Source organism: Rutidosis leptorrhynchoides, chromosome 11, assembly GCF_046630445.1.
Source record: "Rutidosis leptorrhynchoides isolate AG116_Rl617_1_P2 chromosome 11, CSIRO_AGI_Rlap_v1, whole genome shotgun sequence".
NCBI classification, from domain to species: domain Eukaryota; kingdom Viridiplantae; phylum Streptophyta; class Magnoliopsida; order Asterales; family Asteraceae; genus Rutidosis; species Rutidosis leptorrhynchoides.
This window is the reverse complement of record NC_092343.1, coordinates 203,923,052-203,946,109: the sequence shown is the minus strand read 5'-3', so window position 1 is coordinate 203,946,109 and position 23,058 is coordinate 203,923,052.

Below are 23,058 nucleotides of genomic sequence, written 5' to 3'. Positions count from 1 at the left end.
CACTAAACTAGACCTTGGAGAATTGAAACCAACACGAATAAGTATGCAACTAGCAGATCGATCAGTAAAATATCCTAGAGGGATAATGGAGAACATGCTAGTTAAAGTTGGTACTTTAGTATTTCCAGTAGATTTTGTTATTCTGGACATGGAAGAAGATTCTCAAGTTCCTCTCATATTAGGAAGACTATTCTTAAACACGGCTAAAGCAATGATAGACGTGTTTGGTAAGAAACTGACCCTAAGTATAGAGGACGAGAGTGTTACCTTTTCAGTTGATAGAGCCATGCAACAACCGCAATCTGCAGATGATACATGTTATTATATTCAAACTATAGAATCACATGCAGAATTGTTAGAAGAATTTCCAGAATTACAAGGAACAGGAGAATGTTCTTTAGGAGAAGGAACTGAACCAATTGATGAAACTGAAATGTTAGCTACAATCATGGCTAATGGATATGAACCAACAACAGAAAAAATTCAAATGCTAAAAGAAGAAGACAGATATCGATACAAATCATCGATAGAAGAACCACTGAAATTAGAGTTAAAGCCACTTCCAAACCATTTGGAATACGCTTGTTTACATGGTGAATCTGAATTACCTGTAATAATATCGTCTTCTCTTATTGAAAATGAAAAATCTCAACTAATTTCTGTGTTAAAAGCTCATAAACCAGCTATTGCATGGAAGATTCATGACATTAAAGGCATAAGTCCTTCGTATTGCACACATAAAATTCTTATGGAAGAAGGTCATAAAACCTTTGTGCAATGCCAACGAAGACTAAATCTAAATATGCAAGATGTTGTTAAGAAAGAAATTATTAAACTGCTAGATGCAGGTTTAATTTATCCAATCTCTGATAGTCCATGGGTAAGCCCAGTTCAATGCGTACCTAAGAAGGGTGGCATGACTGTCATCACAAATGAGAAAAATGAGCTTATTCCTACTAGGACTGTAACAGGATGGCGTGTTTGTATTGATTATAGAAAATTGAATGACGCCACCAGAAAAGATCACTTTCCGTTACCTTTCATTGATCAAATGTTGGAAAGATTAGCCGGAAATAGTTACTATTATTTTCTTGATGGTTTTTTCGGATATTTTCAAATTCCAATACCACCCGAACACCAAGAGAAAACTACATTCACGTGCCCTTATGGTACTTTTGCTTACAAACGCATGCCATTTGGACTTTGCAACGCCCCTGCAACCTTTCAAAGGTGCATGATGGCGATTTTTCATGACATGATAGAAGAATGCATGGAAGTTTTCATGGATGACTTTTCAGTCTTCGGTGATACATTTGAATCATGTCCAGTTAATATTGAACGAATGCTTATTAGATGCGAACAATCAAATCTAGTACTTAATTGGGAGAAATGCCATTTCATGGTTAAAGAAGGCATCGTTCTTGGACATAAAATTTCAAAGGAAGGAATTGAAGTGGATAGAGCTAAAGTAGATGTAATTGCTAAACTTCCACATCCCACCAATGTTAGAGGAGTTAGGAGTTTTCTAGGGCATGCCGGTTTTTACTGACGTTTCATAAAAGATTTTTCTAAAATTGCCACTCCTATGAATAAACTCCTAGAAAAGGATGCTCCGTTCATCTTTTCAGATGAATGCATCAAATCTTTTAATATACTTAAAGAAAAACTCACTAATGCGCCGATCATGATAACTCCAAATTGGAATCTACCGTTTGAATTTATGTGTGATGCAAGTGATTTTGCAATGGGAGCCGTTTTAGGACAAAGGATTGAAAAATGATTTCAACCTATATATTATGCTAGTAAGACGTTACAAGGAGCACAAACAAATTACACAACTACTGAAAAAGAACTCCTTGCTATTGTCTTTGCTTTTGATAAATTTCGTTCATATCTAGTTCTAGCTAAAACGGTGGTCTATACCGACCATTCTGCTCTTAGATACCTATTTTTGAAACAAGATGCTAAACCACGATTAATCCGTTGGATCTTACTCTTACAAGAGTTCGATATTGAAATCCGAGATAAAAAGGGAGCAGAAAATCTAGCCGCTGATAATATTTCTCGTCTTGAAAATCCTGAATTAGAAGTTCTAAATGAATCGGCCATACAAGACAACTTTCCTGATGAATATTTATTGAAGATAGATTATAGTGAAATTCCATGATTTGCAGATTATGAAAACTACTTAGTATGTGGATTCCTTGAAAAAGGGTTGTCGTACCAAAAACGAAAGAAATTCTTTAGTGATATAAACACTATTTCTGGGAAGATCCACATTTGTTTAAAAGTTGTCCCAATGGAATAATACGCCGATGTGTATTCGGGAATGAAGCTAGTCAAATCTTAAACCATTGTCACACAGGACCAACAGGAGGGCATTATGGGCCTCAACTTACAGCAAGAAAAGTTTACGATGCTGGATTCTATTGGCCTACAATTTTCAAAGACGCACACATTCTTTGCAAATCCTGTGATGCTTGTCAAAGGGCCGGAAAAATAAGTCAACGTGATGAAATGCTACAAAATGTCATTCAAGTATGTGAAGTATTTGACATTTGGGGTATTGACTTTATGGGTCTATTTCCAAAATCTCATAATAATCTCTACATTCTCGTTGCCATTGATTATGTATCTAAATGGGCGGAAGCACAAGCTCTCCCAACTAATGATGCACGAGTTGTAGTCAACTTTTTAAAACGTCTTTTTGCAAGGTTCGGAACACCGAAAGCTTTAATAAGTGATCGGAGTACTCATTTTTGTAATAATCAACTTGCGAAAGTTCTTAAAAGATATAGAGTAACTCATAAAATCTCCACTGCTTATCATCCACAAACAAGTGGACAAGTTGAAAATACCAACCGAGCTTTGAAACGTATTTTAGAGAAAACCGTAGGATTAAATCCAAAGGAATAGTCCATTAAATTGGAGGATGCACTCTGGGCTTTTAGAACATCCTACAAAACTCCAATTGGAACCACACCTTTTAAACTCGTTTACGGAAAAACATGTTATCTTCTAGTAGAAATTGAACACAAAGCATTTTGGGCTTTGAAGACATGTAATCTTGATTTACATGAAGCCGGACGTCTACGGTTAAGTCAACTAAACGAATTAGAAGAATTGAGACATGAAGCATACGAAAATTCATTAATCTATAAAGAAAGAACGAAGAAATGGCATGATAAAAGAATCAGAAGTTCAAAAGAATTTAAAGAAGGAGACAGAGTTCTTCTTTTCAATTCACGATTCAAGCTATTTCCTGGAAAATTGAAATCAAGATGGTCTGGACCATTTATAGTCAAAAGAGTTTTCCCATACGGAACAGTAGAGTTAATAAATTCAAATGGGATTAAATTTAAAGTTAATGATCACAGAGTTAAACATTACATACATGGTCCTATGGAAGTTGACAATGAAGTCAATCATAATTTCACCACCCAAGAAAGCCCTCAAAATGAAAACATAATTATGTTATCAACAACATATGAAAAATCAAAAATGGAAAATAGGGAGGATTCAAATTGGAGTGATGAAGAAGAATTCTTATACAAACCTCCCATTCCAAGAAACGAAGAAAAATGTGAACAAGAAGTTCAAATAGAAGTGAAAGAACCAAGAAAAGAACATCCGAAAAAGGTTTACAAACCAACTCGACTTACTAAAGCAGGAGACCCGGGTGAATTTATCATTTCTTTCTTGCTTAATGATGGTGCTGTATATAATGGACTCGGAGATTTAGGAGCAAGTGCAAATATTATGCCTCTTTCCTTATACAAAAGATTAGGTATGGGTAAATTAAAACCAACTAAAATAGGAGTTCAATCATTTGACCTAACCATTAAACACCCGGTTGGAATAGCAAATAATTTACTTGTTAACGTGGGAAGTTTGACCTTTGTTGCAAACTTCATAGTGATTAATATGGAGTAAAACCTTGATATTCCTCTAATTTTAGGTCGCCCATTTTTAGCAACCACCGAGGCATTCATTGAAGTAAGAGAAGGTAGAATGACACTTAGGGATGGTGATAAATCAATCACCTTTGTAAATCGAAAGTTTAGATCTCCACCAACCAAAACTGTTAGACCAATAAAAACGCATAAGTATGGGAAAGATGATGAAACACTTAATGATGATCCGATCACAAAGAACCCCGTTGATGATAAGAAATTAGATGAACCCGTTTTTAACAGTTCAACGAAGAAACTTTATAAACGGATTCACGATGCTAAGATTAAGGGAAACTTTAAGTTATGTAACCGATTAATATCCAATTTATCGCCAAAAGAAAAGGCGATGTTAGTTGAATTTGTGAAAGTTACGGAGGAAATCAACAAATGGATTGAAGTAAAAGTTAGAGATATACAAGTTGTTGATGATCCAATTGAAAATAACATTAATCACAATTTCAACTAAGTGTGGGGAGAATCGAATCTTTTTAGGGTAATATGTATTTCTGTTAGAGTTAGATTTTCTGTTTTCGTGTAGTTCTCAAAAATGGAACCCGAATGGTCTTTCCCTAGCAGACCCTAAAGAACTAGTCTTCTCCCCCCATTCTGAATTTTTATTTTTTTTAGGTTTTACGATATGAAGACTTCCTGTGAACTAAACCATGGTCTAATGCTACATGCTTTGATCACTAAACGTAATAATGACACCCTTCCAAGTGAAATAGTATCATTAATCAGAGGTAAATTGGACGGAGTAAGAAAAGAATCCAGAAACGAAAATAATAAGTTACAATTTGGTAAAGGAAAATCAAAATCCGCAGCGAAAAAGAGAGCTCGACACCTTGAAAGATGTCATAAATGCGGAAAATGGTCACACGAAGGAAAATGTTCGACGAATCAGACATATTCCAATACCGAATTTGTTACTTTATGCAGAGATGGACCATTCATATGTTTCGAAGAAAAAATGTTGAATGCTCGAGGTTACGCCTATGTAGCTATGGAAAACCAATTAGTCCGACTATCTTATGAGTGGGCTAAAGCAGGTCACTAAGAATTCTATTTCACAGGTAAGTATGTACAGTTCTTATTTTTATTATTAACCTTTTGATAATAAACGTTAAATCGTTCGCTATAAAGTATTAAATTGGTATTCGATAAAATTAGGTATGCGTGACCGAAATTATTGATATCATACAAAAATTTATTACATCACTGCGAAATTTACCGTTTATTCTTAAGGTATAAATATCTTTAATCAATCAAACCAAAATATTTCAAAAATTCGCCAGGAGTAAAACTAGGTAATATAGCCAAAATTACTTTATCGAAAAGAGAGGCGTGTATTTTTGATAATATATGATTGATTAAAGTGGGATAAAAAAATTTAATTTAATTTTTACTTTGTTTTTTAAAATTAATATTAAATTAATATTGTAAATTTTTATAAATCAATATATTTAAATTTGTAAATATTTGAAAAATTAATATTTTTAATATAAGTTTGTATGTATTAAAATAAAAATATAATTTAAGTTTGGTGTGAATTTTTAATATGAATTTTTAATTTTATGCATTTTAAATTTAAGTTTGATGTGAATTTAAAAACAAAAATTTACTTTATTTCATTAAGTTAAAATTTTGATATTTAAAATTCGTCATGAGTTGAAGACTAGGTCATTGAGGGACGAGAAATTTTATTATCATTATTTTTAATCTTATTGAATTAAAGTATGCCAAAAACATTAAAAAAAACAAAAATCTTTGCTTTTAAAACAAACGTCAATATGTTTGGAAACTTTGGTAAAATTTAATCAATTTTCTACCCTAATCACCTTCAATAATTTAAATTGTTACTGATTTCTTGCAAATGAGGGCATTGCAAGATCTTAAGTGTGGGAAGGGGTTAAATTCTTTCAGATTTTAAAATTTTTTAACTTATACACTTGGTTACCATTAAAAATACTAGTAACGCAGTAGTTGTATTAGAATCTAGTGCTCTCTGATAATAAATAACAGCCCTAGTCTTATATACTGACTACCCAATTCTAGTAAAATTTTTCAAAATTTTCAATTAAATGAATTCAAAATCATGTTTATACATATTTATGAACGATAAAACTAGGTGTTAACACCGAAATTATTGTTACCTCAGAAAGGACATAAATTGAGAAACAACCTAAAATGTTAGAATTCATTTAAAATGGAATAGAGGACAATAAAAAGGAAAATAAAAGCCAAGTGTGGGAAAAATTACCAAGTTATTTAAAACATATATCACATATTTTTGTGCAAATAACTGAAGATACTCTTGCTTTGGACTAATCTAAACAGTTTTACCTGATTTACTGTAATATATTTGAAAGAAAGATGGAGCTACACGATGAATCAATTCCATCGTTAAAAGAAAGTAAAGTCTTCCGAAAAAGACACGCGCTTCTTGATTTAGGTCATGAAGTTGTCGTCCAGACTAGCTGTAGGTTGACGAAAAATCTAGAAAAGTCATCTCTAAAATCAGCAGGAAATCCACGGACCTCAGCATCAAACAGGGTCGCCAAGTGGTCAGACTTATCCTAACCATGAGAGGATCTGTCTCGTAAAATGGGGAGGACGCCGTGCAAATTAGCTGGATAAAACTAATGAATCAGATCCCCAGAAAGATAATCTCCTTAAAGATCAAAAATCAGCTTTAAGCCTGATATTACTCAATCCTAGAGATTGACCTTAAAGATTGAGAATTATAAACTCATGGAATTCAATGATATCTAAACTCGAGCTTGAACGAGAAAATATTTTGATCAAAATTACAAACCGATTTGTTTTCTGAAAACCTATTTTTAATGCGTTCATTACCATTGAACGTAAAATCCTAAAAATTCACCTGGAATTCAATAGGTCACCTGAACCAAATCGGGTGTCAACCGTAAGAACGGTGGTTGCATAGCATGGTCAAAGACAGGACCTTGTGCCAGACCGGAAAATTATAAGGGTGAGCTTTACTATTGCTCCTACAAAGGATAGTAATTGCATCCGACACGTTATAGACCATAAATAAAAGCATGTCAGGGGACATTGCCATAACAGTTGCTTGTTCAACGCTTTCCTTTACAACCGAACGGTAGTTTATCGAAAGGTAATATACGGAACAAGTATACTGGACGTGTTGCTTTCCCAATACAAGGTTAGCAAGTGGGTGACACAAAACCGTAAGTTTTGAGCTAAAATTTTCAAATCCGAAACCCACCAAACCCACAAAAACAATTTGCAAACACCGGTGAAGGGTTATTCCGGAAAACCTATCTAGGTTAAAAGCTAGATTCAATTTTCAAAAGATTAAATATTTTCATAAAGATTCAATTTCCTTAAAGGATCTAAATTTTCATAGTCATGTGGGACTGTAAGCCACAACGTTACTACCATTGTTTATACCGCTGTATAGAAATCACTGATGTACAAAGTGTGAAGAATAAAGAAGTGATTCTAGTATTTTTATTTCAAGACTAAATTGCTTGAGGACAAGCAATGCTCAAGTGTGGGAATATTTGATAATACTAAAAACGAACATATATTTCATAGCATTATCTCTCAAGAAAGACAAGCTTTTAGTTGCAATTATCCTATTTACAAGTGATATTCGTTTAAATAATAAAAGGTGAAGACAAAAGACAGATTCGACAAATTAAAGATGCAAACGACCAAAAAGCTCAAAAGTACAAAATACAATCAAAGTGGTTCCAATTATTGATGAGAAACGTCTCGAAATTACAAGAGTACAAGACGCGAAACGCAAAATACAAGATATTAAATTGTACGCAAGGACGTTCGAAAATCCGGAACCGGGACCAAAGTCAACTCCCAACACTCGACGCGACGGGCCAAAAATTTCAAGTCAACTATGCATAAGAATAAAATAATATATATAATTAATTATATATATTATTATATAATATAATTTTATGCAGCTCCATTTTGGATCTAATATGTGAGCTGTTTTCAGACCTCCGCACTCGCGGTACTTTTGTGAAGGAAACCTCAGCACTCGCGGAGCTCTACAGTGCAACGTGGGCCTATAAAAGCCATCGAATTCTGCACGAATTTTACATATTTTCTAATTCATTCTCTCTATCTATCACGTATATATATATATATATTTATATTATAATTTTAATTTTAATTTTAATTTCTAATAATAAGGGTATGTTAGCGAATTTTGTAAGGGTGTAAGTCGAATTTCTGTCCGTGTAACGCTACGCTATTTTTAATCACTGTAAGTTATGGTTAATGTTATTTTTAATTTAATGTCTCGTAGCTAAGTTATTATTATGCTTATTTAATGCCGAAGTAATCATGATGTTGGGCTAAATATTAAAATTGGGTAATTGAGCTTTGTACCATAATTGGGGTTTGGACAAAAGAACGACACTTGTGGAAATTAGACTATGGGCTATTAATGGGCTTTATATTAACTAAATGATACCTCGTTAATTTAATATATAGACTTATAATTTGACGTATTTATATATAACCACATACGCTCGACTGGGTACGGTGGGCGGGATATCTATAAATACCAATAATTGTTCATTTTACCGGACACGGAATTGGATTAATAGTTAATAGACTTGTTGAAACAGGGGTGGATTACATTCAAGGGTAATTGGTATAATTGTTAACAAAGTAGTAAAACCTTGGTTTACACACAGTCGATAACCTGGTGTATTCATTAAACAAAGTATTAAGACCTTGTTACAATTCGAATCCCCAATTAGTTGGAATATTTGACTTCGGGAATAAGAATAATTTGACGAAGGCTTTCGTACTTTATATTTATGACTGATGGACAATTATTGACAAATCCGTATGGACATATTAAATAATCCAGGACAAAGAACAATTAACCCATGGGAATAAACTAAAAATCAACACGTCAAACATCATGATTACGGAAGTTTAAATAAGCATAATTCCTTTATTTCATATTTAATTTCCTTTATTTCATATTTAATTGAACTTTTAATTATCGCACTTTTATTTATTGTTATTGTATTTAATTGCACTTTTAATTTTCGTACTTTTTAATTATCGCAATTTTATTTTACCGCACTTTTATTTATCGCAATTTCATTATTGTTATTTACTTTACGCTTTAAATTAAGTTATATTTTTTTTTTATATTTTACATTAGGGTTTAACTTCGACTAAAGTTTTAAAATCGACAAACCGGTTATTAAACGGTAAAAACCCCCTTTTATAATAATAATACTACTTATATATATATATTTATATATTTACAAATATAGTTTTTAAAAAATATAGCGTTAAACTTGGCTAGTTCCCTGTGGATGAACCGAACTTACTAAAAACTACACTACTGTACGATTAGGTACACTGCCTATAAGTGTTGTAGCAAGGTTTAGGTATATCCACTCTATAAATAAATAAATAACTTGTGTAAAATTGTATCGTATTTAATAGTATTTCGTTTAAAAATAATACTATTTCCTAGTACTCCTCGCACACATCAGATGTGTCTAGACTAAGAATGATAAGCAGGTAATTTTCGACATGAAATGATAAGCAAAACTTTTGACATGCAGACACGGTCGAAGTCCAGACTTACTAATGCATCCTAACAACTATTAGTTAGACACACTAATGCAAAACCTGGTTCGCTAAGACCACTGCTCTGATACCAAATGAAATGTCCCGTTCATATCGATTATAAACGTTACATAATAATTGATTTCATTGCGAGGTATTTGATCTCTATATGATACATTTTACAAACATTGCATTTTTTTTAAAAGACAAACTTTCATTACATCGAAAGTTGACAGGCATGCATACCATTTCATAATATATCCAACTATAATTGACTTAATAATAATCTTGATGAACTCAACAACTCGAATACAAAGTCTTTTGAAATATGTCATGAATGACTCCAAGTAATATCTCTAAAATGAGCAAATGCACAGCGAAAGATTTCTTTCATACATGAGAATAAACATGCTTTAAAGTGTCAACCAAAAGGTTGGTGAGTTCATATGTTTATCATAATCATTCATTTTCATCATTTTAATAGACCACAAGATTTCCAGATATTTAATTGTACACGTAACCCGAGTACAAAATAATACGCGTAACCCGCGAATTAAAAATCATTCATATGGTGAACGCTTGATAACCGAACTAACATGATGCATATAGAATATCCCCATCATTCCGGGACTCTCATCAGATATGATAATCGAAGTACTAAAGCATTCGTAACCCGAATGGTACGTGTCAATGTCCATAGATCTATCTTTAGGAATCGCGTCAATTAAGGGCCATTTCCTTAATTCTTAGGCTACCAAGCTAAAAAGGGGCATATTCGATTTCGATAATCCAACCATAGAATGTAGTTTCGGTTACTTGTGTCTATTTCGTCAATCATTTATAAAACAGCGCATGTATTCTAAGTCCCAAAAATATATATTGCAAAAGCATTTAAAAAGGGAGCAAATGAAACTCACAATACAATATTTTGAAGTAAAAATATTCATACGACGATACTGAACAATGCAGGGTTAGCCTCGGATTCATGAACCTAAATCATTCATATATATATTAAAACATATACTTGTAATCGAATAAATATATATTATTATTAGTGATGTAATTTATATATTTAATAATTTATCAGTTTCATTATTTATTTATATATCTTTATTTTATATATGTAAATATTAATATAGTTAAGTTATGTGTATTAAATATATTTATATATATAAAATATTTATTTTTATACTTATAATCTTAACAACGTCATTAAAACCTTTATTTCATAATCAATATTATTTTAATAATAATGTCATAGATATTAATTGATAATAATAATAATGATAGTTTTCATAAAAATAATATTTTTAATAATAATGGTAATTTTAATATAAATAGTTTCAATAATAATCTCAGTAATCATATTATTAATATTATTGTTTAAATGCTAATTCTAATAATGATACACAGTAATTTTAATAATAATAATGATAATACTAATCTTAATAAAAATGGCAGATTTCAATTATAGTGATACTCTTAGTAATGATAATATCAATAATATTATTGATAATAATAATTTTAAAAATAACACTTTTATTACTAATGTTAATAATAATAATAAGTGATAAATAATAATAATAATAATAATAATAATTATAAAACTAATAATAATAACATTAATAATAATTTTAGTAAGAGAACTACCTCCAAAAGCTTTTCCTAAAAAAATGCCTCAAAAGTGCTCGAACCCGCGACCTCCCGCTCACTCGCAAACACTTTCAACCATTCCACCACCCATTCATTCCTATTTTATATTCGACTTTTATCTTATATAACCCATATCCTCTTAATCTTGACCCAATTTCCTTTCGGCCCATAACAGTTTATTAAACCCAATTTCATAGAAGCCCAATTATCGATTAGTGGCCCAACACTTAAAATAAGCCCAACAGAATATGATTCATACAATACTTTAAAAAGGGTTCGGTTTATAAAAATAATGAAATGAGATAAGGTTTGAGAAGTGGGGCAGCCATTGAAGATTATATCATCATACAGTATCATCATCATTCTCGCAACAAAAAATCACATCACCATCATCTTCGTTAACTTCAAATTTTTGTAAACAGTGTTAACATTTCACCATCGTCAACTATCATTCATCCTTATCATTACTGTACGCACGATAGGAGTAGAAACAAAAAAAATAATTGTGGTCATAGCAGCGGCTGCTAGTACTAGTGGTCTCCGGCTGAAATGGAAAGAAGGAAAGAAAGAAAAAAAATGAAATGCGAATGGGTTTTGAGATGGAGGTGGTGATTCGATTGTCTTGGTTCTCAATCATCCAGCCAAACAAAAAAAAATATTAAGTGGGTTTCGTTGGTTTTTAATGGTGATCAATATGGGGGTTTCGGTTTTTGCAGAAGACACAGGTACAAACAGTTAAAAGGAAGATTGTGTGTGGGTATCGATCAAGTTGAGAGTGTGGTTTGTAAATAGGTGATGTTCTTGTGTGGGTTTGTGGGTTTCATCAGAAAAAAAATTCGAATAAATTAGCAGCAACATAAGTGAACTTAGTGACGATTTGTTGTGGTTGTTCTGGTTCGATGGTAACCAATGAAAACTCAGGATCACGATGGTTTACGGTAGTTGTAGGTGGTGGATGGTTACCATTTAAGGAGAGAGTGACGGTGAAGGATAGGAGTGGTAGTTCTGAGCAGAATAACGGCATTCGAACATGTTGATTGGTGATGGTGACCGAAGAATAAAAGAAAGAAAGTCAAGTGGTGGTGGTTGTTTTAAGTTGATGGTGGTTCATTGGTGGCCTACGGTAGTGGTGGTTCTCGGTGGTGGGCGACGGGGATCAAGGTGGACTATCTATATTCATATGCTATATATATATGTATATCTATAATATAGAGATCAGATAGATAATAGAAAATAAATAAAGAAGTGGGTGTAAGTGAAGCTCGATGGAGAGGGTGGCAGGTTAAGGTGATGGTTGTCTAAGGTGGTGGAAGGTTTGATCGCTGAAGTTGATGGTGCTCGGTTGTGGTCACGAAGATTAAGCAGAAAATGAGATGGATGAAGTGTTGGGTTTTCATCTCTCCATCTGTATGCAATATCTATATCTATATTTATAATGATATAATATTAGTAAAGTAATAATTAATAATAAAAATATAATAATAGTTTTAATATAATAATTCAACTGAATTATGAATCACATGGTGATCAACGAATAGTTAGCAGCCTAAAGTTTGTATATATATGCTGACAGTTTATCACGGATGGCAATATCGTGTTCATTGCTAAACAATTAACGTAGTAAAGTGTTCCTAAAAATTCCAAATTTTTAGTTTAAATATATTTAATTATTTCAGTCATTAACCGAACATGATCAAAAAGGTTCTATAATTATTTAGTTTCTGTTCCAATTAATATGTACGGAGTACTAATATTTAAACTTAAAAAGGTAACAATATTTTTAACAAATCTAAAATCTTCGTAATCAATTTATAGTCCAACTTTTATTTCAATCCTTCATGAACATGTACTATATCTATATTAAAACTAACAAAACGTCAACCGAGTGTTACTGACGTTTACTAATTAAGCTCTAAATCATTTGTTTTTAATATATTCTTTTTCTATATATAAACAGTTTTAAAATAGCAAGTTTAATTACTAAAACATATATTATATATTTTTAAACAAATAGATTTAATATAACTTTATATATTTACAAGTAATATTTATATACATAATTATATATATCTATATATTTATAAATATAGTTTCCATTACATCGCATATTGTTTTACATAGTTAATTCTAACAATTTAATCATATATTATTTTAATAATATCTCAAATTATTATATATATATATATATATATATATATATATATATATATATATATATATATATATATATATATATATATATATATATATATATATATATATATATATATATATATATATATATATGTATGTATCTATTTACAAATAGTTTTTCGTGAATCATCGGGAACGATCGATGGTCAATTGAATATGTGAACATAGTTCCAAAAATTTTGAGACTCAACATTACAGACTTTGCTTATCGTGTCGAAATCATATAAAGATTAAGTTTAAATTTGGTCGAAAATTTTCAGGTCGTCATAGTATGCTGCAGAAAAAGAGAATGCGCAGCTGTTTCTTGCTGATATGTTTCAAAAAATTACACCAAAAGATATGCAACATAAGTTTGATCAGCGTGATGTCATCCAAAAGATGATTGAAAAGTATTGAGCAGATAACAAAGAAACGCGCACTAAAACAGCAACAGAAATCACTTCGGTTACTGACAAGTTTGTTCCGCATATTTCAGACTATTCAATAACAACGCCGCCAATTGTGCCTGCAACATTGGGCGTGTACTTAGGCTTGACTGATCCGCTAGATTTTTATCAGCGATTTGAAGGAGTTGTGAGTACATACAATTGGGATGAGCCAGTCATGTGTCATGTTTTTCCCATGCTCCTACAAGGACTTGCACGTGAATGGTTTCACAATTTAAATACGCGAAGTATTGTTGGTTTTATTGATCTCCGCAAAAAATTTCTTTTGCAGTTTCAAAACCTATTACCGCAAAAGAAAACGTACATTGAGTGCCATGATATACGGCAAGGTTTTAAAGAAACGCTTGGTGGATTGCTCACACGTTATATCTATGAGTGTCAAAAGATACATAGTCTACATGAAGACCAAAAGATTTATGTATTTGTTCACGCAATCAATCCGCAGGAACATCCTACATTAGTGTGGCGATTGAACATATATGTACTGCCAACCTTTGTAAAGGTTATGCAGGAAACATATGATTATATCCATTGCGGTGAAGATAGCAACATTACCTATAATTGCAATTGGGGCAAGGAGAAAAGTTGGCGCGATGATCATGATTCTTACCGCGATGATAACCAAGATAATTATCGTGATAACAACCGCGGATCAGGGTACCAAAGAAGAAATAACAATGGAGGTTACTGATGTTAAAGCTAAGGGGTATAAAATACTAGGAAATTTTACTAGGAAATACTATTAAATACGATACAATTTTACACAAGATATTTATTTATTTATAGAATGGATATACTTAAACCTTGCTACAACACTTATAGGCAGTGTACCTAATCGTACAGTAGTGTAGTTTTTAGTAAGTCCGGTTCGTTCCACAGGGAAAAATCTTTAACCAAAGCTTAACGCTATATTAGTTTTAATTTATAAAAATACAAATATATAAATAAGTAATATTATTATTATAAAAGGGGGTTTTTACCGTTTAATGACCGGTTTGTCGATTTTAAAACTTTAGTCGCAGTTAAAACCTAATGTAAAATATTAAAAATAAATATAACTTAATTTAAAGCGTAAAGTAAATAACGATAATGAAATTGCGATAAATAAAAGTGCGATAAAATAAAAGTGCGATAAAATAAAATTGCAATAATTAAAAAGTACGATAATTAAAAGTGCAATTAAATACAATAACAATAAATAAAAGTGCGATAATTAAAAGTGCAATTAAATATAAAATAAAGGAAATTAAATATGAAATAAAAGAATTATGCTTATTTAAACTTCCGTAATCATGATGTTTGACGTGTTGATTTTAGTTTTATGCCCATGGGTTAATTGTCCTTTGTCCTGAATTATTTAATATGTCCATCTGGTTTTTGTCCATAACAGTCCATCAGTCATAAATATAAAGTGCGAGTGTCCTCGTCAAATTATTCTTATACTCGAAGTCAAATATTCCAATTAATTGGGGACTTAAACTGTAACAAGGTTTTATTACTTTGTTTAATAATTACACCAGGATATCGACTGTGTGTAACCCAAGGTTTTAATACTTTGTTATCAATTATGCCAAGTGTCCTTGTACATAATTTCACCCCTGTTTTAATAATTTCATAGACTATTAATTCATTCCCGTGTCCGGTTAAATGAACGATTATTCGTACATATAAATGTCCCGCCCATCGTGTCCGATCGAGTGTATATGGTTATTTATAGGGACGTCCAATTGTAAATCTTTATATTAAAATTAACAAACTATCATTTAGTTAAACAAATATAAAGCCCATTAATAGCCCATAGTCTAATTTCCACAAGTGTCGTTCTTTTGTCCAAACCCCAATTATGGTACAAAGCCCAATTACCCAATTTTAGCAATTAGCCCAACATCATGATTACTTCGGATTAAATAAGCATAATAATAACTTAGCTACGAGACATTAAATTAAAAAGGTTGAACATAACTTACAATGATTAAAAATAGCGTAGCGTTACACGGACAGAATTTCGACTTACACCCTTACAACATTCGCTAACATACCCTTATTATTAGAAATTAAAATTAAAATTAAAAAAAAAATATATATATATATATATATATATATATATATACGTTTTTATAGAGAGATTAAAGGATATTTTTTACGATCAAAATGCGTTGGCTTTTATAGGCAGTTTCAGAATTTGGGGCTCCGCGAGTCGCGGTCAATTTCCCCTTCAAACTTCGCGACTCGCGGAGTTTGCTTTTACATATATTTATATTTTAATAGAGAGATTAAAGGATATTTTTTACGATCAAAATGCGTTGGCTTTTATAGGCAGTTTCAGAATTTGGGGCTCCGCGAGTCGCGGTCAATTTCCCCTTCAAACTCCGCGACTCGCGGAGTTTGCTTTTACAGCTCATCCCTTTTTGGATCTTCTTTGCCGACGGTTTTAATATATAAATATAATATATATATAATTTATATAATTAATTATATATTATATTATATTTATATACATAGTTAACTTGTAATTTTTAGTCCATTGCGTCGAGCGTTAAGAGTTGACTCTGGTCCCGGTTCTGGATTTTCGAACGTCCTTGCGTACAATTTAATATCTTGTACTTTGCGTTTTGAATCTTGTACTCTTGTAATTCTGAGACGTTTCTTATCAATAAATGGAACCACTTTGATTGTACTTTGTACTTTTGAGCTTTTTGGTCGTTTGCGTCTTCAATTCGTCGAATCTGTCTTTTGTCTTCACCTTTTATTATTTAAACGAATATCACTTGTAAATAGGACAATTGCAACTAAAAGCTTGTCTTTCTTGAGGAATAATGCTATGAAATATATGTTCGTTTTTAGCATTATCAGTTACCAGTGCAATGACAGATAGTGGTCAAAAATGCCAGAAGAAATCTTGATGCAAGAGCGGATTGCTAGAACTTTCCTAGATCCGCCACCGCTATCAGAAAACAACAGACTCGATAAATCTAAGTTTTGTGTCTTTCATGATGATTATGGTCATGACATAAAAAGATGTCGCGATCTAGTTGAATTGATTGCAGAAGCAACAACGCAAGGCAATTTGGATCATTTGTTAATTGATGAAACAACGAGCATAGCAGATGCAACGGTTTCGCTCAATTTGTCCAACACGCCTAAAACACCAAATGTGAGCGCAACTGTGCAGCAGTAGAGAAAGGTTCCCGCAGTCAGAAAATTTGGGCGCAAAAGTTGTTGGAGAGAAGGAAAATTTGCAAGAAATCAAAGTAATCAATATGGTTCAAGTCAACAATGTTCGCAAAAGAGAAAGGCTGAAGATGTTTTGAAAAAATGGCAGTTTGCACCAATTACGTTTCCTCCTGTGCAAAAATGTGGATTTTCTGATGAGCCTATAATTATCTCTTGCAAGATTAAGGATGCAGGAATTATGATAATGAAAGCGCACAATGATACAGGCAGCAACGTTGATGTGATGTACGCGCAATGTTTCAGCAAATTGCCAGAACACATCAAAGCGAAATTGAAGCCAACCGCAGTATCATTGTCTGGATTTTCCGGAGAAGCAACATGGCCTTTAGGGCAATTAGAGCTAAATATTAAGCTAGTGGATGAGGTACACGTAAAGCTTACGCGAAAAGCATGTTTGAACCTATATGTTATGCGTTCCACTTCGCGCTTTAATATCTTGTTAGGACGCACTGCGCTCTGTAAGCTTGGAGTCATTTCATCAACAATCCATGGCATGAATTTCATCAACAATCCATGGCATGATTAAGTTTGAAACATGTAAAGGGATAGTGACGGTAAATTCTACAGAAACTGAGCAAATTTGCACACTTATTACTGCGCATGAGAGTGTGGGTGTTGAAGGTCACAGAGTTTTGACCCACCGCATTATTCCAAAGCAAAGTAGTAGCAGTTCAAGTAAGAGTGCGAATCAATCGACAATGGCAATATAGCACATGGCACAAAAACCAACTCACTTAGCTGAAAAAATGCTAGCTGCAAAAGGCATTAGCGGTTTGTCTATGACAACATTCATGCGCAACTTACATCTTTGTGCAGATGGATTGCGCAAGTATTTTCAAAACGATCACGCGGATGATTTAATACACATGCAAACCTCGGTTGAAACTGAAGGCTCTGTTAATGAAATCTCCCGTTCATATTGATTATAAACGTTCCATATTAATTGATTTCGTTGCGAGGTTTTGACCTCTATATGAGACGTTTTTCAAAGACTGCATTCATTTTTAAAACAACCATAACCTTTATTTTATCAATAAAGGTTTTAAAAACATTACGTAGATTATCAAGTAATGATAATCTAAAATATACTGTTTACACACGACCATTACATAATGGTTTACAATAGAAATATATTACATCGACATATGTTTCTTGAATGCAGTTTTTACACAATATCATACAATCATGGACTCCAAATCTTGTCCTTATTTTAGTATGCAGCATCGGAAGCTCTTAGTATTCACCTGAGAATAAACATGCTTTAAACGTCAACAAAAATGTTGGTGAGTTATAGGTTTAACCTATATATATCAAATCGTAACAATAGACCACAAGATTTCATATTTCAATACACATCCCATGCATAGAGATAAAAATCATTCATATGGTGAACACCTGGTAACCGACATTAACAAGATGCATATTTAAGAATATCCCCATCTTTCCGGGACACCCTTCGGATATGATATAAATTTCGAAGTACTAAAGCATCCGGTACTTTGGATGGGGTTTGTTAGGCCCAATAGATCTATCTTTAGGATTCGTGTCAATTAGGGTGTCTGTTCCCTAATTCTTAGATTACCAGACTTAATAAAAGGGGCATATTCAATTTTGATAATTCAACCATAGAATTTAGTTTCACGTACTTGTGTCTATTTTGTAAATCATTTATAAAACCTGCATGTATTCTCATCCCAAAAATATTAGATTTTAAAAGTGGGACTATAACTCACTTTCACAGATATTTCCTTCCTCGGAAATAAGACTTGGCCACGGATGGATTCACGAACCTATACAAATATGTACATATATATCAAAGTATGATTAAAATATAATTACAACCATTTTTATTATGTTTTAAAGATTTGAGTGTATTAAGTCAGCTGTCCTCGTTAGTAACCTACAACCAGTGAGATATTTCATGCTAGTTTCCAAATGATGGTTCCCACATGTGTTAGGTGACTCACATGGGCTACTAAGAGCTGATCATTGGAGTGTATATACCAATAGTACATACATCTAAAAGCTGTGTATTATAGGAGTACGAATACGGGTGCATACGAGTAGAATTGTTGATGAAACTGAACGAGGATGTAATTGTAAGCATTTTTGTTAAGTAGAAGTACTTTGATATGTGTCTTAAAGTCTTTCAAAAGTGTAAGAATACATATCAAAACACAACATGTATATACATTCTAATGGATTCGTTAAGTCTTCGTTAGTCGTTACATGTAAGTGTTGTTTTGAAACCTTTAAGTTAACGATCTTGTCATAACCCATCCTTAACCGTAAGAACGTGTTAGATAACGTATGATTTCATTGCGAGGTATTGACCTCTATATGCGACATTTTTAAAAGAAAAACTGCATATATTATACATTACAAACCATGATTCTTATTTTTGATACAAGCTTTGGACGAAATAAAGATGATTATCGTTTAGCGATAATCTTCGACTTACAAACTTTACAAATGATGATAACAACACGATTTCTAGCATATTTTACAACACAAGTTCTTGGATATGCAGTCTTATTTTTGACACAAATATGCGTACGCAAGATCCTGCTCAAATTCAACATAATGCAGCGGAAACTTCTAATTATCACCTGAGAATAAACATGTTTAAAACGTCAACATAAAGTTGGTGAGATATAGGTTTAGTGCCGGCAGCAATATATATATAGACCACAAGATTTCGTATATAAACAGTTTAATAAAAATATTCTAAGTGGTTGAGCACTTGGTAACCATACTTAACAATTAATCACGTCGCATATTCCCTTTAATATGAAATCTTACTATACTGTACCAAGTGTAGTCACGAAACGAAGTACTGTGCAACCGTTGAATACTGGTCGTCCAGTCCGGTTGGGGTTGTCAAGCCCGATAGATCTATCAACAGGATTCGCGTTTACAATACCGCTGTAAATATTAGTTACCAAGCTACAGGGAAGTATGCCAGTGGTACAACTCAACGTAGAATATATTTTTCAGTTACTTGTGTCCATAACGTAAAACATAAAATACATGTATTCTCATCCCGAAATATTTAAAGTTTAAAAGTGGGACTATATACTCACTTTCGTCTTGAAGATATATATATTTTGACTTGGTCTCCCGGTTGATATCACGAACCTATCCATATATAATATATCAATACCTTTTCTTTTTAAACAACGTCACATATATATTCTTGTTATACTTTTAATACTTTTTATAATTCCTTAGTCCGTAGTTAGCAGTTCGTTGTTAGTAATTCAATTTTAATGGTTCATATTTAGATGTTTAATAAACCCCCAACGAAATAAATAAAACCCCCAACGTATATGTATTGGTCGAGATTAATCTTGACCCACGGTACCGGTGTTGTCAAATGACGTGTTGCTTACATAAAGTACCGGTGTTGTCAAATGACGTGTTGCGTACAAACATGGGATCTTATGATTAATCTTCTCGTGTTGTTTACGGGTGATCCTGAACCATATAAAATTGAATTATGAGTACATATATATAAAATATCATGTTATCTTAAAAAGATGTGATTTATTTTAATTTTCTCCAATTAATCCCGAAGTTAAACTTGTCTTGGATAGCCAATTTTGTTTCGGTCATAGTTTCTTCGTTACAACTCCGTTTTCGTTGATTCAACTTGCCATCTCCTTGGATCGAGTTTCTCTTTAAGACTATGAACTGTAAATATCTTAGTTTGTATTCAAAATCACACGGCATAGGTAAAACTTTAGTGAAACTTATGATGTTAAACCTTTTCCTTTATGTAGGCAACCTTAAATGATTATTTTTCTAAAAATACTTATACTTTGAATTAAATCATGAAATTTTTATGTGTTACCATATTCATAGTAAAAATCATTTTTCCAGAACATAAACCTTCAATTCAAAGTTTAAGATGGTTTTTAATTATCCAACCCAAAACAGCCTCCGGTTACACTCTGACGTCGTAAAAACAGTTTTTAAGGTGTTCTTTGAAAAACCAAGTTATACCTTGTTAAATTAGCATATATTTAAGTTATATTACAGGTCTTGAAGTATTTTAAAAGTTAAGTTAGAAGGATCTATTTAGTGTGCAAACAAGTTTGAAAACATTCAAACTATGTTCTTGTTGTTAAAATTGTATACCACAAAATATGATAGCTATATATATATGAATCGAATAAGGTTATGAACATAGATACTACCTCAAGTTCCTTGGACAAGGTTTCTGTAAAAGAGGAGTAAGAACCTAGAACCAAAAGGGTGATGGAATTGGATGAAAGATTTGAAGTAAGTTTGTGTTCTTGGAAGGATTTCTTGAAGTGTTTTTGTAAGGTTTTCTTATGAGATTTAAGTGTTGTTTTTGAAGCTAAATGATGGAGAAAATGCTTGGAGATGATCAAGTATGAAGTTAAGAGTATTTTGAGAGAGAAATGGAAGTGTAAGTATGAGAAAATGGGGTGAAGAAATGGTGTGCATGCATAAAAACATTTTTAGGTTATAAAGGAAAAAAAAGATACCTAACTTTGTTTTCTTGCTAAATAATTCATGCTACTTGACAAATGGTTGGTTCCACATGTTTCTTAATCATTTAAGGCTGCTAAGGAGCAGATTTTTATTGGTATATACCAATAGTAAATACATCTAGAAGCTGCGTATGATACGAGTACATATACTCTAGATATACGTATAGAAATTTTGTGAAAAATGGAATGAGGATTCAAATATAGCTATCTTTTGTGAATACACTTATATGGTTTTATGTATTTAAGTTCTTAAAAGTGATTAAATTCATTATTTATACGATATATGTATAAACATTATAGGTCATAAGTATTTAAGTCAAATAACGTTGCGTATGGTTATCGTTTTGAAAACTTAAGTTAGTAGTTTCAAAATATACATATAACTTATTGTTATTAATACAAAATGAGATATTAAAACATTCTTAGATCATGTTAAATATGTATATATACATATATATACACAAACGTATAATTATCATATGTTATATAGTTCGTGATATCATCGGTCAAACTAGACGGTCAAACGTTGTGTAAAACTCTTTTGAAAAACATAAATCTCAACAATTTGGATTGCTTATCATGTTGGTAAGGTTTAATTTATGTAAATATTAATCTTACAAGTATAGAATGATCGAAAAAGTGTGGGTCATTACATTACCTACCCGTTAAATAAATTTCGTCCCGAAATTTTAAAATTGTACCTATTTTGCGTCATCGGGAAACAAGTGTGGATACTTTTGTTTCATTTGATCCTCTCGTTCCCAAGTAAACTCGGGACCCCTTCGAGCATTCCAACGAACCTTAACGATCGGTATGTTGCTCTGCTTGAGCCGTTTAACTTCACGATCCATGATTTCGATTGGTTCTTCGATGAATTGTAGTTTCTCGTCGACATGGATTTCTTCAAGAGGAATGGTGAGGTCTTCCTTTGCAAGACACTTCTTAAGGTTTGAGACGTGAAAGGTATTATGTACTCCGGCGAGTTGTTGCGGTAACTCGAGTCGATAAGCTACCGGTCCAATGCGTTCGATGATCTTGAACGGGCCTACATACCTTGGGTTTAGTTTACCCCTTTTTCCAAAACGTATTACACCTTTCCAAGGTGACACCTTTAACATAACCATGTCACCGATCTGAAACTCTAATGGTTTCCTTCGAACATCGGCGTAGCTCTTTTGGCGACTACGGGCTGTTTTCAATCTCTCCTTGATTTGTACTATCTTCTCAGTCGTTTCGTGTATGATCTCGGGACCAGTTAATTGTCGATCTCCTACTTCATTCCAACAAATAGGAGATCTACACTTCCTTCCGTACAATGCTTCGAATGGCGCAGCTTTAATGCTCGCATGATAACTATTATTATACGAGAATTCTGCTAATGGTAGATATTTATCCCATCCGTTTCCAAAATCGATCACACATGCCCTGAGCATGTCTTCAAGAGTCTGAATCGTTCTT